General features: G+C 36.0%; 2 long non-coding RNA genes across 2 annotated transcripts; both read left to right on the top strand.

Moving 5' to 3' along the window:
• Positions 1-4,779: 4,779 nt before the first annotated feature.
• On the top strand, positions 4,780-8,158 carry LOC308701383. The gene is made up of 5 exons (XR_014031430.1): positions 4,780-5,355; positions 5,632-5,687; positions 6,071-6,111; positions 6,538-6,648; positions 7,197-8,158. It is a non-coding gene; the product is annotated as an uncharacterized lncRNA (long non-coding RNA).
• A 371-nt stretch (positions 8,159-8,529) lies between these two features.
• On the top strand, positions 8,530-13,849 carry LOC308701382. The gene is made up of 6 exons (XR_014031429.1): positions 8,530-8,714; positions 9,222-9,309; positions 9,694-9,781; positions 11,259-11,342; positions 12,257-12,373; positions 13,752-13,849. It is a non-coding gene; the product is annotated as an uncharacterized lncRNA (long non-coding RNA).
• The last annotated feature ends 419 nt before the right edge of the window (positions 13,850-14,268 follow it).

The following is a 14,268-nucleotide window of genomic DNA, read 5'->3' as shown; positions in this document are numbered from 1 at the left end:
AAAAGGACATACACAGCATTTTCACTTTTTTCCATCTGATGTCCTAGTAAGCATGTTTGCCAAATAGACCAAAAATACTATTTTGGGCTATATGACATGTCTCAAAAAATTAGACTTCAAAGTCTTCTTAAGCTATACATGTGCTGTGTGCACACTGCACACAGGGGCGTAGCACCAAATTTTGGGCCCTGGGTACAAACCATTTTGCTGGGCCCCCGTACCAAATACCATAGTGATACCACTGGGTGGGGTATTGCATTTTTATCATAAAAACACCTAAAATGTAAACAAAATAAGCCACACTCTGATTAATATATTTTTGTTTTATTGTCAAAAGTACAAGTTAATTGATGATTATTTGTCTGTTTAAAATAAATGCAGACTATAGAATCACAGGGTACACTAACCGCCAAACTAGACATTCAGTCTTTGAATTACGTTTTTAAAATAAGTCATTTTCAATCATTAAGATGTGCATTCAACTGAGAACAATTCTGTACTTAATGTAAGAGCGTGCGCGAGCTAATTTGCATAGCAATGCGGTAAAATAGGCGATCGGTGTTTTTGCGGGTGTTAGATATTGAGCTTTATATTTAGACCTTTAAATATTACATAAATGTACTATTATGTATTTTTATTACAAATTGCTATTAGTACTCTTATAAAATTAAATTAGGCAATCATACATTTCTCAATTTTATAAATATATTAATGTAAAGAATTTAGAAGTGTATTTATATAGCCTACGCTACACTACACAGAAATAATACACAATTAAATTATGCTTATTTTAAATGCATTGAGCAGGCTAGGTACAAAAAAATATAGGCTTTCAATAATTGCCAGAATTTGCTGTTCGTTTGAGATTACTCCCGCTTATTCATATTATAGGAATTACAGAAGTTAAATCAAAGAGTCATAAGCAACAGATGATCCCAACAGAATTCGACTTGGGTGATATAGAGGACTATAATATGTTTTCAAGGAATATAGAGAATGATATAGGAAGAGGTTTATTGCTTTATGTACACAAAACTTTAGAAGCAAAAGAAATGGTAACTGTTTCAGAATTCCAAGAAAGTATTTTTGTTAAGACTAAATGTAGCAATAACGAGAATGTGATTATTGGATTAATTTACAGGTCAGACAGTGGAACAGAGAGCAATAATGATAACCTTTTGGTTTTACTAGAAGAAGTGTCGAGTATAAAACATTCATACAAATTAATTATGGGGGATTTTAATTTGCCAAATATAGATTGGAGATTATTAGAAGTGAAGGGAAATAACCCCATATCATTAGACAACAGGTTTTTGGACTGTATTCAAAATCTATGGTTGTTCCAACATGTTTTAGAACCAACAAGTGGCGAGGTGGTGATACACCACATGTATTGGATCTTATTGTAACAAATGAGGAACACATGATAGATGACATTCAATATCTAAGCCCTTTAGGCAAGAGTGATCATTTTGTATTGTTGTTTAAGGTAACTTGTTATACACAAATGTTAAATAATGTACCCACAAGAAGGAACTACAATAAGGCCAATTACGATGAAGCACGCAGGGAACTGGAAAATTTCGATTGGAAAGTACATCTATCCAATTATGATGTTAATAAAAAGTGGGTACTTATAAAGTCTAAGTTAAAGGAAATAGAGGAGAAATTTGTACCGATTGTTAAAATTAGGCCCTATAATAATAATACTAATAACAATAATAATAATAATAAAAAATACTTCTTTCCATTAGACGAAATTACAAAAGCAAAAATAAAAGAAAAAAATAATCTTGGAAGGAAAGCATTACGAAATAAAAAACCAGAAATACGGCAGGCTTATCGGAGAGTTCGAAACATTGTGAGGATGAGAACGAGAAATTTAAAGAGAAAATATGAAGAAGGAATAGCCAAACAATCTAAGTATAAACCAAAGGTTATATGGAATTATATAAATAAAAGGACAAAAATAAAAACGGCAGTGGGTGACCTATACTGCAATCAGAATAATACTAATTCTATAAAAACAGAGAAAGATATAGAAAAGGCAGATATATTGTCAGAATACTTCGGCAGTGTATTTGTTGAAGAGCCTGATGGGCAGATACCCGAGGTACCAAGGTTAGAAGTTCAGCAAACAGAAAATATTGAAATAACAGTTGAAGATACAAAACGGCTTTTAGAGGAAACTAATGTATATAAATCCCCGGGACCTGATCTGATACATCCTAGGATTTTGAAGGAACTGGCGACTGAGATTGCTGAACCGCTAACAGTACTATTTAACAAATCATTAGAGGACTCCGTTTTACCAAATGACTGGAAAGAGGCTCAAATTAGTGCAATTTTTAAAAAAGGAAATAAATCTCTAGCTGGAAACTATCGACCAGTCAGTTTAACGTCAGTTGTTTGCAAAACAATGGAAAAATTGATAAGGACATATATAGTCAATCACATGAAAATTAATAAATTATTTAGTAGTAAACAATATGTTTCATATCTGGGCGGTCAACCTCTCTTCAGTTACTCACAGTTTTTGACAAATGGTCACAAGCCATGCACAAGCCACAAGCCATGGACTGTATTTATCTGGATTTTCAAAAAGCCTTTGACACTGTCCCTCATAAAAGACTACTATCAAAGTTAAAATCTTATTGTTTAGACAAAAGAGTTATTTATTGGATACAGGATTTTTTGCACAATAGAAAACAACAGGTGGTAGTGAATGGTGTTGCCTCAGATTGGAAGCCGGTGACGTCTGGGGTCCCACAGGGATCAGTCTTGGGCCCTGTTCTATTTGTAATATATATAAACGATTATTTGCCAGATATGATGCAGTCTGATGTTTACCTTTTTGCGGATGATACTAAAATTTTTAGAAGAATAACAAGTGACACAGACCGAGCCTATCTTCAGGAAGATCTAGGTAGCATGAGTAAATGGTGCGACCAGTGGCTATTAAAGATGAATCCTGAAAAGTGTAAACACCTACATATTGGGAAAAAAAATGACACTATAGCCAATTATGTATTTGGGGATATAACGGTGAATTCTGTACGTGAGGAGAGGGACGTAGGTGTTGTGGTGGATGGCTCACTCGAATTCCACACACATATCTCTGAAAAAGTTAAAAAAGCAACATCTATAATGGCAATAATAAGAAGAACTTTTCAAAATTTAGGAAAGGATATATTTTTACCATTGTATAAATCCCTGGTAAGATCACATCTTGAATATGCAAGCTCGGTCTGGTGTCCATATAAATTAAAATATGTAGAAAAAATTGAAAGAGTCCAGAGAAGAGCTACTAAATTAATTCCAGGAATGAGAAATATGTCGTATGAAGATAGATTGAGGAAATTAAGTTTGCCAACACTCAAATTTAGGAGATATAGAGGAGATATGATTCAGGTATATAAACTTGTACGGGGAATATACGATGTTACAGTTGAGCCTATTCTTCAGTTCTGGAACAATAGGTACGAGACACGAGGAAATTCTTTAAAACTATACCCTAGAACATGTTTGTCTGAAAAGAGGAAGAACTTTTTTACACTTCGTGTGGTAAAATCATGGAACGAGCTTCCAGAAGAAGTTGTGTGTTCCCCTTCTATTTATTCCTTTAAGAACAGGTTGGATGCATTTTGCCTGTCAAAAGATGTTATGTATAACTATAAAGCTTGTTAGTAACTAATGTAATTAATTTATGTAATTTAGTTATGATTGTTAGGAAAAACGTTAATTATGAAATTTAATGGGTTTTTATAAAATGTTAATATTTGAATTTTATATGTATATGTATATATATATATGTGTGTGTATGTATATATATATATATATATATATATATATATATATATATATATATATATATATATATATATATATATATACCCAGCAAACACAGAACGTTCCCCTAACGTTCCCGTTTGGTTCCCATTTGGTTATTTTTTTGGGAACCAAACAAGAACGTTCTGGGAACGTTCCCTGTAGGTTATTTTTAGGATCTATGTTTATAACATTAAGGGAACGTTCCCAGAACGTTCCCTGTATGTTATTTTTAGGTCTAAATTTATAACCTAAAGAGAACGTTCTGGGAACGTTCCCTGCAGGTTGTTATTTAATAACCTAAAGAGAACCTTCCCAGAACGTTCCCTGCAGGTTATTTTTAGGTTTAATTTTTATAACCTAAAGAGAACCTTCCCAGAACGTTCCCTGTAGGTTATTTTTAGGTTTATTTTTTATAACCTAAAGAGAACCTTCCCAGAACGTTCCCTGTAGGTTATCTTTAGGTTTAATTTTTATAACCTAAAGAGAACCTTCCCAGAACGTTTCCTTGCAGGTTTTAGGTTTTATTTTTATAACCTAAAGAGAACGTTCTGAGAACGTTCTCTGCAGGTTATTATTTTAATATCACTTACTAACAGGCAGATTCAACTGACAACGTCGTCAGTACGGTCCCCTAAGGTTATAAGATAACCAACAACGTTCAGATCTATTCGCAATAACTTTTTATTAATGATATTTTAAATTATGTTATATATTTTAATTCTATATGTTAAATGCTGCGTGACTTTGAAGTGTTTTAATGCGCATGCGCGTGATCAAACACTGGAGCACGTGCGCTGCGCGAGAGCAGATGGAAACGTCATCGACAACTGACAAACAACAAAACTCCCGTCTCTCGCTGTTGGTTTCACTGCTTTCAGGTAAGTTTAAACAACAAAATCTCACAAATAATACACACAAACGCCCCTGACACATTTCTTACGTGTAATTGACACGCTTCTGTTAAATATTTATTTTTAAAAAATGGTTTTATGTCTTTGAAAAAGTCCGTTAGCATCTACGCTAGCTAACCGTTTTCAAAAGACAACGTTAGGCCTAAGTTACGTTAAGTTGAGGTCATATTTATGAAAGTTTGGGTTTTTAAACACATATTTAGTGTAGATAACAGTTTTTGATAGTTTTGCTGGTAATTTGTCAATGGGAAGTAAGCTAATTTATTTAGGCTAACCTAAAAGAATGCACTGTATTGTTAACTTAATCAGTGACGTCACTTACCAATATTGCTAAAATGTGATTTCAGAATAGCGAGAGAAAAAATAAAACTCTACAACAAGGGGTGAGTTATTGTTTAATCATGATGATAATTCCATATGCATTTATTTCACAATATATTATCTTAAGATTTGTATATATTTATCTTTTATGTATTTCACCTCTGTTCTAGCTTGGTTCCTTGTAATAAACCTATCACAAACAGCATAACAGCATGTTATGTTCCTAGATCATCATGCTGTGATGGCCTGCTGCACTCCCTGTCCAAGAAAATCTCTATGAACCATATGACTAGTAAGCAAAACCACCTCAAACATGCAGTGCACTGCTGTTCAAAGGTTTGGGGTCTGTAAGATGTATGCTTTTGAAATAAGTCTCACATTTTAAAATCATTAACCCCAAGTTTTTTCAGTGAGATTGTCCTTGAGAAGCCTGTAAGCTAAATAATCAGCTAAATAATAGGCGACTAATACAATATTATAATGGTCATAGTTATAATAATTCATTTAACTATTATGATAACATGATATCCTGATGATTACTATATTTTATTTTATTTTATTTCTTTAGGTCTGTTTTGAATTATGTTGGCCAATGAGACTGACACCATACTGTCCAACTCAAAGGTATTTATGTATTTTTTTTATTGATCAATACTGAAATTCTTTGTACTTTTAAATGCGGTTCAGGGGGTCGACAACTTTAGGCAGTTATTTTTCACAGATTTATTTATTTAATGTTTATTTGACAGGGACAAATGCATAGAACATTGCTTTATAAAAAATACAAAGTAGATGCCATGCATACAGGTTTATAGCCATGACTAATTTGCAACCCCTTGATATCTTGGGCAGCTGTGGCTCATACTCTTAGCCTTTAAAAATGTTTGAATTGATATCCCCAATGCAATATCAGGGGGTAAATATATCAGTAGAGTTCTTAAAGTTATGGCTTTGCTCTTTTTACCAGATGAGATAAAATCCTTATTGTTTGGCCCTGTATTCTTCAGGACAAGACCTTGATGCCATCCACAGTCAGTAGATGAAGAAGGTGAGTTTAGCCGAATTCAGTTCTCTTTCACTTTTTTTTACAGACATGTGCACGCAAAATGAAGTCAAAATGGCGAGTTTCCTCTTGTCTTGTGATTTAAACAGAAAGAAAACGGATGCGTGTCATTTATATTAGTTCTGCGCATTCGTCTTAAAGGGACAGCAGCCTAACGTACCCGCAGCTGTTTGTGTCGCCAATGGTGATCAAACATCAAAAGAGAAAATGACTTGTAGCTTTAGCAAAGATACATTAATTTTATAGTTATTTTATTTTTACACTGAAGACTTATTTTATATTTTGATAAATCAATTTCTGTACCTGATAAGTTAGATTTAACTGAAAAACATAATGCACTGCTTATTTCAACTGTGTTTTTCTTCTATTGTATTTATCTATGCTTGTTATCTATTGTAATTTTCTATGCAGGTTCACTCCTCTACAAAATCCCCCCAATAGGGGTTATGCGGAGCGCCCAGCGGTTGAACCGGAAAGAGGTCTAAGCATTTCCGCTTTTCACTTCCGTACACATCTGCAGCGGTGGGTGATCTCTGAGTTTACTGTTAATTTTTGCTTATTACACTAAAATTCTTACTTCTGTTTTAATTAAAATGTCACGAAGGCTAAAATATCAGAAAAGGGAACATCCGAACAGCAGTTTTTGTTGTGTGCCGGTCTGCTCTATGTCGGGGAAAATGAGTAGTACAAATAGGTTCTGTACTCATAAAGTGACGTCAACATCAGCAGAAGCATTCGCCGTCAGGCAAGTGTTATTTAAATAAACTCCTGATGTACTTACAAACTTTCCAATGCCTCGTTTAATGAGTACAGAACCTATTTGTACTACTGTAGAAGTTTGGTACCATTCTGGGCATTATTAGTGGGGTAATTTACCAGATACAAACCTGGAGCCGTTAGCGCATGCACTAAACCATACGGCTGATATCTCTAAATAAACTCTAAATTTTTCAATATCGTGCAGCACTAATATTGAGCATATCTTAAAGTGAACCTGGAATGATAATTTGTGATACCAGATGAGATGTATGTATGATAGATTTTGAACTGTACTATTTTTTTTATTTCAGGTTCCAGCGGAAGGCATCAAGGCATCAGACGTTGGCCTGGACAGATGTACCTGTAAACTACACCGACCTTTGCTTTTGCATGGATGGCTGATTATTACCATGTTCTGTGAGGGTTTCATTATAGCAAAACTGAGCACCTGTGACAGTGGAATTTGTAGGTGTAAAGTCACAGAGATTAAAAAAAAATTGATAGCAGTTTCAAACTTTTTTTCACTTTCTTTCTCATAAACAACACAGCAGTTACAGGTTTTCAAATTCTTCATTGGAGGTGAGACTTATACATAAAAGGTAGAGCGAATTCGCAGGTCAGAGTTCACTAGACTTAAATATTATTTTCTCTGTTTTTTATTTGACTTCAGAGAGAGAGGCTTAATGGGTATCCTTACCCCTATATTAAACATTCCTTTTTTGATTTGTAGTCTGAAATAATAAATAGTGCAATATAAATAAATGCAATGTAGTGTTTTGAAATATATAAATTTTTCTATACACATTGATGCTGAAATATCTGAATAAATACATGATACCAGCAGCGCTCGTGCTCCCATATCTCCTACAGCTTGTGACACACAATCCCACCTCACTCTTTTCATTTGCTCCAGATGAATATTAATGCCATTACAGGGCTTGAATTTTGGCATGGGATTGTGTGTCCATGTAACACGTTGTCTTTTTATTTTCTTGTTAAATTTGCAGATGGTGTTGGGAGTTTAAATGTTTTGAGCGGTGTGAAGATTGGCACATTCATGTATATTGTATATAAATAAATACTTTTTCAACTTTTTAGCCAAAGTTATAGGCTACAGTTTGCAAAAGATAGTTTTAATTAAAATGTTTGTGCAGTTTTATTTATTGAAATATTTTCATGTTTGAAATATTAAATGTAAATTACTGTTCCTGAATACATTTTGCTAACGCTGTTTTTAATGACTTATTTTAGGTTGATAATTAAACAATGAATCAACAAAAACATGGATTGTGTGCTGATTTATTTATTTAATACAAACTGATTGATTTACTTATTAATGATAGTTTCTGTAAATTCAATTTATTGTAATAATATATTCATAGGATTCTTAAGTGTTTGAACAATAAACAATGTAGAATATGTTTGTAGACCTATAATTTGTGTACAGGCATATCAGGATGTGTAGACGTTAGGAGAACGTTCCGAGAACCTTCCGGGAACGTTCTGGGAACCTTTCGGCAACGTTCCGGGAACGTTCCCCTAACCTTCCGGGAACGTTCCCAGATAGCACACGTACGTCGGGCCGACGTTGGCCCAACATCGAGCGTCGGCCTCCCTCCCTATAACATCGCAAAGGCGTCGGGCAGGCGTAGGCAGATCTCTTGTCAGTCAGTGCTCTATTTCCCAGCTCCGTTACGTCGGCTTTAGGTCGGCCCACTATACGGGAGGCCGATGTCGCGTTGTGCTTGTGAACTTTCAAGTCGCTTTCAAACACTGGAGCGGCCGCGGCGCAGAGTTGCCATGGAAACGCCGCGGGACCACTGCGACTGGTAAGCAGGAAAACTCCCTCTCTCGCTGTTGTTTTCAAATTCACTGCTTTCAGGTGATATAAGTCTCTAAAATCACACGGATAATACACACAACTGTTCTTGACACTTCTCTTACTTGTAATTGATACGCTTATGTTGAATATTTACTTGTATAGACATGGCTTTGTGTCTTCGGAAAAAGTCCGTTAGCATCTCAACCGTTTTCAGAGAAGGTAGCAGCTAAGTTAAGCCATATAAATTGTCTCTGGTTAAGCTAAGTTAACGTTAACTCGGTTGAGCTTTTGTTTATGAAAGTTTGGGCTTTTAATCACCTCTTATGTGTATATGAGAGGTTTTGTAAAGGTTTTACTTGGAAGTGAGCTAATTTATTTTACACAAACGTAAACATAAACATATGTAATCGGTGACGTCACTTACATGGAGAACTTACACTTACACAAGTTACATGGTTGAAACTAGATCAATGGTAAACAAATATTGATTAAAAAAAATGTTCTGTGATTTCAGCAGCAACAAAATAACCCATAACAGAGGGAAAGCTCCACGACTTCAACATTTCTGAAGAAAGCTACTGCTGGAGAAGTAGGGAATACAGGTAGGTAGGTAACGTTAGGAAATCCAAAACTAAAGAATTAATTACTGATTTTAGGAAACAGAGGCCCCCTCTTCCCCTTACTATCATAACCTATTGAGATAATACAAGAATACAACCTTGGCACAATAATTGATAGTAAGCTATGTTTTGAATCACACACTGATGCTGTTTGTGCCAAAGCCCAGCAGCGAATGTATTTTTACCGTAGACTGAGGAATTTTAACATTGACCCCACTTTGATGAGAATGTTTTATTCTTGTTTTATTCAGTCTGTTTTAACCTTCTGTTTTATCTGCTGGTTTGGTTCCTACAAAAAACGATTAGAGAGTTAGGACGTGTAGCAAGATTGCAGGCTTTAACTTTCCCCCTCTCTCACACATTTAGCAGCTACTCCAACAGAGTGGCAAAGAAGGCACTATCTATTGCAGCCAAGCGGCAACCTCCCCGTCTCTCTCTTGAAACCAACACGGAAGTGAGTTAAACTGCAATTCATTAACTGGCCGCTTGGCCTGGCTGCAGAAGTGAGTCAAATCTGTATCTCCCTCATGTTAAAATTACCAACTTTACAGCAGAAAAAAAACATGTTTACAGCCTGGTTCTCTCTGTGGCTTTGGTCTATACAGCTAATTTTGCCCTTCATAACAACTGTGAGGGGGGTGAATTTATTTATAACTCATCCGTTTAGTTGATTAATATTTAAATTTAAGGGTGTGGCCACTTGAGTGACAGGTGGATTCCCGCTGATGTCAATGCTAGCCGTTTGTCTGCTGTTACTAGCCGTCACTTCACCTCAGCAAATGTTAGCTGCTGAACTTGCCTTCTCTGCGGTGTTTGTGCTTTTTTTCGGGATTATTTCATACAATTTAATACTTGGGTACAAAGCCCACGTCTTTGGATTCACTCGTTGTCGTCGAGTATCGTTTGAGAGAACAACCAGCGCTGTATTTCAGTTGTTTTCCTCTGTGAACATGCACTAATGGATGTCAGACAATTCCGTTGCTTTTTGGGGTTTTCAAATTTAAAACGTCAATAAAGGCTCGTTTGTTCTGCTCTCACGGAACAGATAGATTATAATATGCTTATGTACCGTGACCGTCAGATGAAATCATGCAGGCGTCGGCGCTTTCTCCGTCCGTGCAATAAATGCACATCGATCCATGAATGAGCGCGGATTTTCTAGCGCATTTACTTGCACTTCAAAGTCAATATATCTGTGGTTTAACGGTTTAACCCATTTGAGAGGCGGCCAAAATCAGAATTTAAAATGGACTGAATAAGCTCTCTACGAACTTGAGCGATGCCGCGCTGACGGACCATGAAAGAGTGACTGACATGTAACGTTATGCACATAAATATCACTGTCACACACAAACACTCTCGAAGTAATACACAGTCTCACTTGTAGCCATGTATTTAACTATTATAATATTTCGAAGGGCAAAAACAGGAACTTTTAATTGGCTTTACATCATCAGCTAACTCGATCACGTCAAGCTAGGTGATTTCAGATAGCCAGGCTCATATCTATGGCCAGGCCAGGCTCCTCAGCTCCACTCACGCCCCGCCTGTTTGCCTATTTTCTGTTATCCGGGAGTGACGCAAGGCCAAGATGGCGACGGATGGCTCCGCCCACTTTAGGCTTCAAAAATGCTCTTCAGAAACCTACGGGTGACGTCACGGACACTACGTCCATATTTTTTTACAGTCTATGATTGCAGCTGACCCTAGTCATCCTTTGTCCTGCCAGTTCAAGCTACTTCCCTCAGGCCGTAGGTACTCCATGCCCAGATGCAGGTCAAATAGATTCAGAAACTCATCTCAGAAAAGCATTTCACCTCTGCTGTAGCTTATATATAATATAGCTTAGCTATAGCTTCTTACTTGTAATAAACCTGCCATTATATAATAATATTGTTGGCTCTGTGACAAATGGTGTGTTGTGTTCCTAGATCCTTCAGTGTTGATGCCCTTGCCTCCACCGTAGCAGAGTTGGGCTGATCATCATCTCTAAGGCGCTATGAACCATATGATTAGTAAGTAAAACTTCAAACATACACTAATGTCAAACATACACTAATTGTGTTGGTAAAAAAATTATGTTTTGAAAGAAGTCTCTTATGTTCACCAAGACAGCATTAAAAACAATAATATTGTGAAATAATATAACAAATTTTAAATAACTGTTTTCTATGTGAATATATTGTAAAATGTAATTAATTCCTGTGATCAAAACTGAATTTTCAGCATCACAGCTTCATATGATCTTTCAGAAATCATTCTAATTTGATGATTTGACGCTCAAGAAAAATGTATGATTATTACCAGCTTTCATTTTCTCAAAGGCGTAGCAGAATACCCAGGGCTTGTTTTACACCTATCACAATTTCTAGCCACTGGGGGACCATAGGCAGGCTAGGGGAACTCATATTAATGTTAAAAAACCTCATAAAGTGAAATTTTCATACCATGCAACCTTTAAGTGTTTTCTACCAGTTTTCTATGTGAGGAAAACGCTTAACTGTACATAGTAGTCTATTTTTAATTAGTATGGTGTTTACAGAGTTATCATTTATTTATTTTAATATCACTGTCTATGCGTTAAGTCACGTTCTGCAAGTGCAAATCTCTAAATTCAACTTTGGACTTGTATTTTACAGGGGACAAGTTCTCAAATTCACATCTTTATGCTCTTGAGTTTTGCTACTCTTTTACTTTCATAAATAACCTTCCTGATAATGTTCGGGGCTCAGACACACTCTCCCAATTTAAATCTAGACTAAAGACACAACTCTTTAGCCAAGCATTCAATTAACACATCTCATAATCTTGTTTTACAGTTAATATGTGATGAAATAGTAAAAAGTGCACATGATCATCTTTTGCCTGAAATAATATGAACTGCAGCTATGCTAATCTTTCTCCTGTTGCTTCCCTGTTTCTATCTCAGGATGCTCAGCAAGTTCACTAGAGATTATAGCAGCTCCAGTTTGGATCCAGCCTCACTTGTGAAGACTTCAGATGATGGCAACTATAGATGGACATAAAAAAACTGCCAGATATTAAGGTGGGGTAAGCAATATTTCAAAAACGCTGTTGGAAACTGTTGATATTTGGAATGAACCCAAACAAACCATAGTAAAAGTGTAATACCATAATAGAAGTGACGCGCATGCGATGCGGCGTGCTCGTTTTTCCAGGCACGCATATGCCACAGCGAGATGAAAACATCTCAACTTTTCAGAATGCCACAAGCGCACCGCAGGTCATGTGACAAAAACCAACCGATCAGCTTTGGCCTTTCCGTAACAACATGGAAAACTCGGCCGAACAGCCGATCATAGCTGTACAGGGCGAGTTTTTATTTCTCATCTCCATAAATATATCTAGTAGTAAAGCTAATGCAAGGGCTAGAAATCAATTAATCCTTTGCTGATACTTCCTCGTCATCATGGAGAGCGCAGTTCATGGTTGCATAGCAACGACAGACGCCATGGGAGCGCAAGAGCTTGTAGAAAGGAGAGAGCGCTTTCCACACGTTTTTAAACGCGATATGTGAACGGCTCCTAATTCAGGATAAACTGAGAATCTATTTGGTTTAAAATCATTTTTGTTTTGTTTAAAATGGAGACCACGATAACATACATCAGAATAACATGTTTCAGTCTATTTAAAAAAAAGATACTCAATTGAATCATTAATTCAAACACTTTTAAAACCAATTAATTCAGTGTCTCATTCATAAACACCTGGGTTGGGTTTCCCGATAGCGTTGTCTCTTAGCATGCTACGAAGACTCTTAAGGTATAACTTAACTAAAGGTATACCATTTATAGGCGTGTTCCGGCGTGTATACCTTAGAAAGCTGCTAAAGATATTCCTTCTTACGTGTGACGTTACCCAGTGCTACCCGTGGCGATGCTGCTGAATCTGCTGATATCGATGGCTCGAGAATCAATTATTCACTTGTGCAGGGGCTGCTTCACTGCGTTAACTGAGAAAGCGGTGTTCTTTATAAAAGCAATTAAGAAATGTACGCGGGTTGGGTGAAAATAAACACTGACATTATGGATTCGGATGGCAATAAAATCACAGACTTACCCCTGTAAATGTTTAAAATACCATACGAACCCATGAGAAACAGTTAGCATCTACTTACAATTTAACTGACAGTCTGCTTTCACTGGCCTTTGAAAGCACTCCGCGGACGGCGCCGTCTTTTAGCACAACTATTCGCTGTATCGCTGCCATAGTTTGAGCAAACTCCCCACAACAATCATTCCCTTTAAATAGACTATTAAACCTATTAAACTATTAAATGGTTTGCCAGCTGATGTACCTTTGATTGTTGTTAGATTTTTAATTATATTATCCAGTGTAATGACAATTTTATTCTTAGCTTTAGTCCTAACTGCTTTTTCTCATTGTTTTTCACTCTGTTACAGGTTGCCAGGAAGAATCCTTCTCTACATTGTTGCTGTTCCTTTTTGATCCCTTTTCTCCTGGAGTTCTTTCTGGTGTCATTAAAATGTCTTAACTTGAATTGTGTCTGTTCATTATACTAGAGACAGTTACACACAAAATTAAGAAGATATTTTCCAATGTCAGTATAGCCTACTTTTTTCATATTGGATAGTCAAGTAACTCCAGGGCTGTATATGTACATAGACATTGAGGGGGACAAGTCCTACACTGCAAAACATGCTTTTCTTACTTAGTATTTTTGTGTTGTTTCCAGTCCAAATAACAAAAAATTCTTAAATCAAGAAGCATTTACTAGAGAAGTAAAATGACATAAGAAATTCTATTTTGTTTTCAGATAAACAGAGTAATTTAAGTAATTTTTTGCTTAAAACAAGCTAAATTATCTGCCAGTGGGGTAAGAAAAATTAATCTTGATTCAATTGGAAAACAAGATTATTTTTTCTTACCCCACTGGCAGATAATTTATCTTGTTTTAAG

This window comes from Scardinius erythrophthalmus (assembly GCF_964197995.2).
Source record: "Scardinius erythrophthalmus genome assembly, chromosome: 14".
Classification (NCBI taxonomy): Eukaryota; Metazoa; Chordata; class Actinopteri; order Cypriniformes; family Leuciscidae; genus Scardinius; species Scardinius erythrophthalmus.
This window is presented reverse-complemented; position numbering and strand designations above follow the sequence as displayed.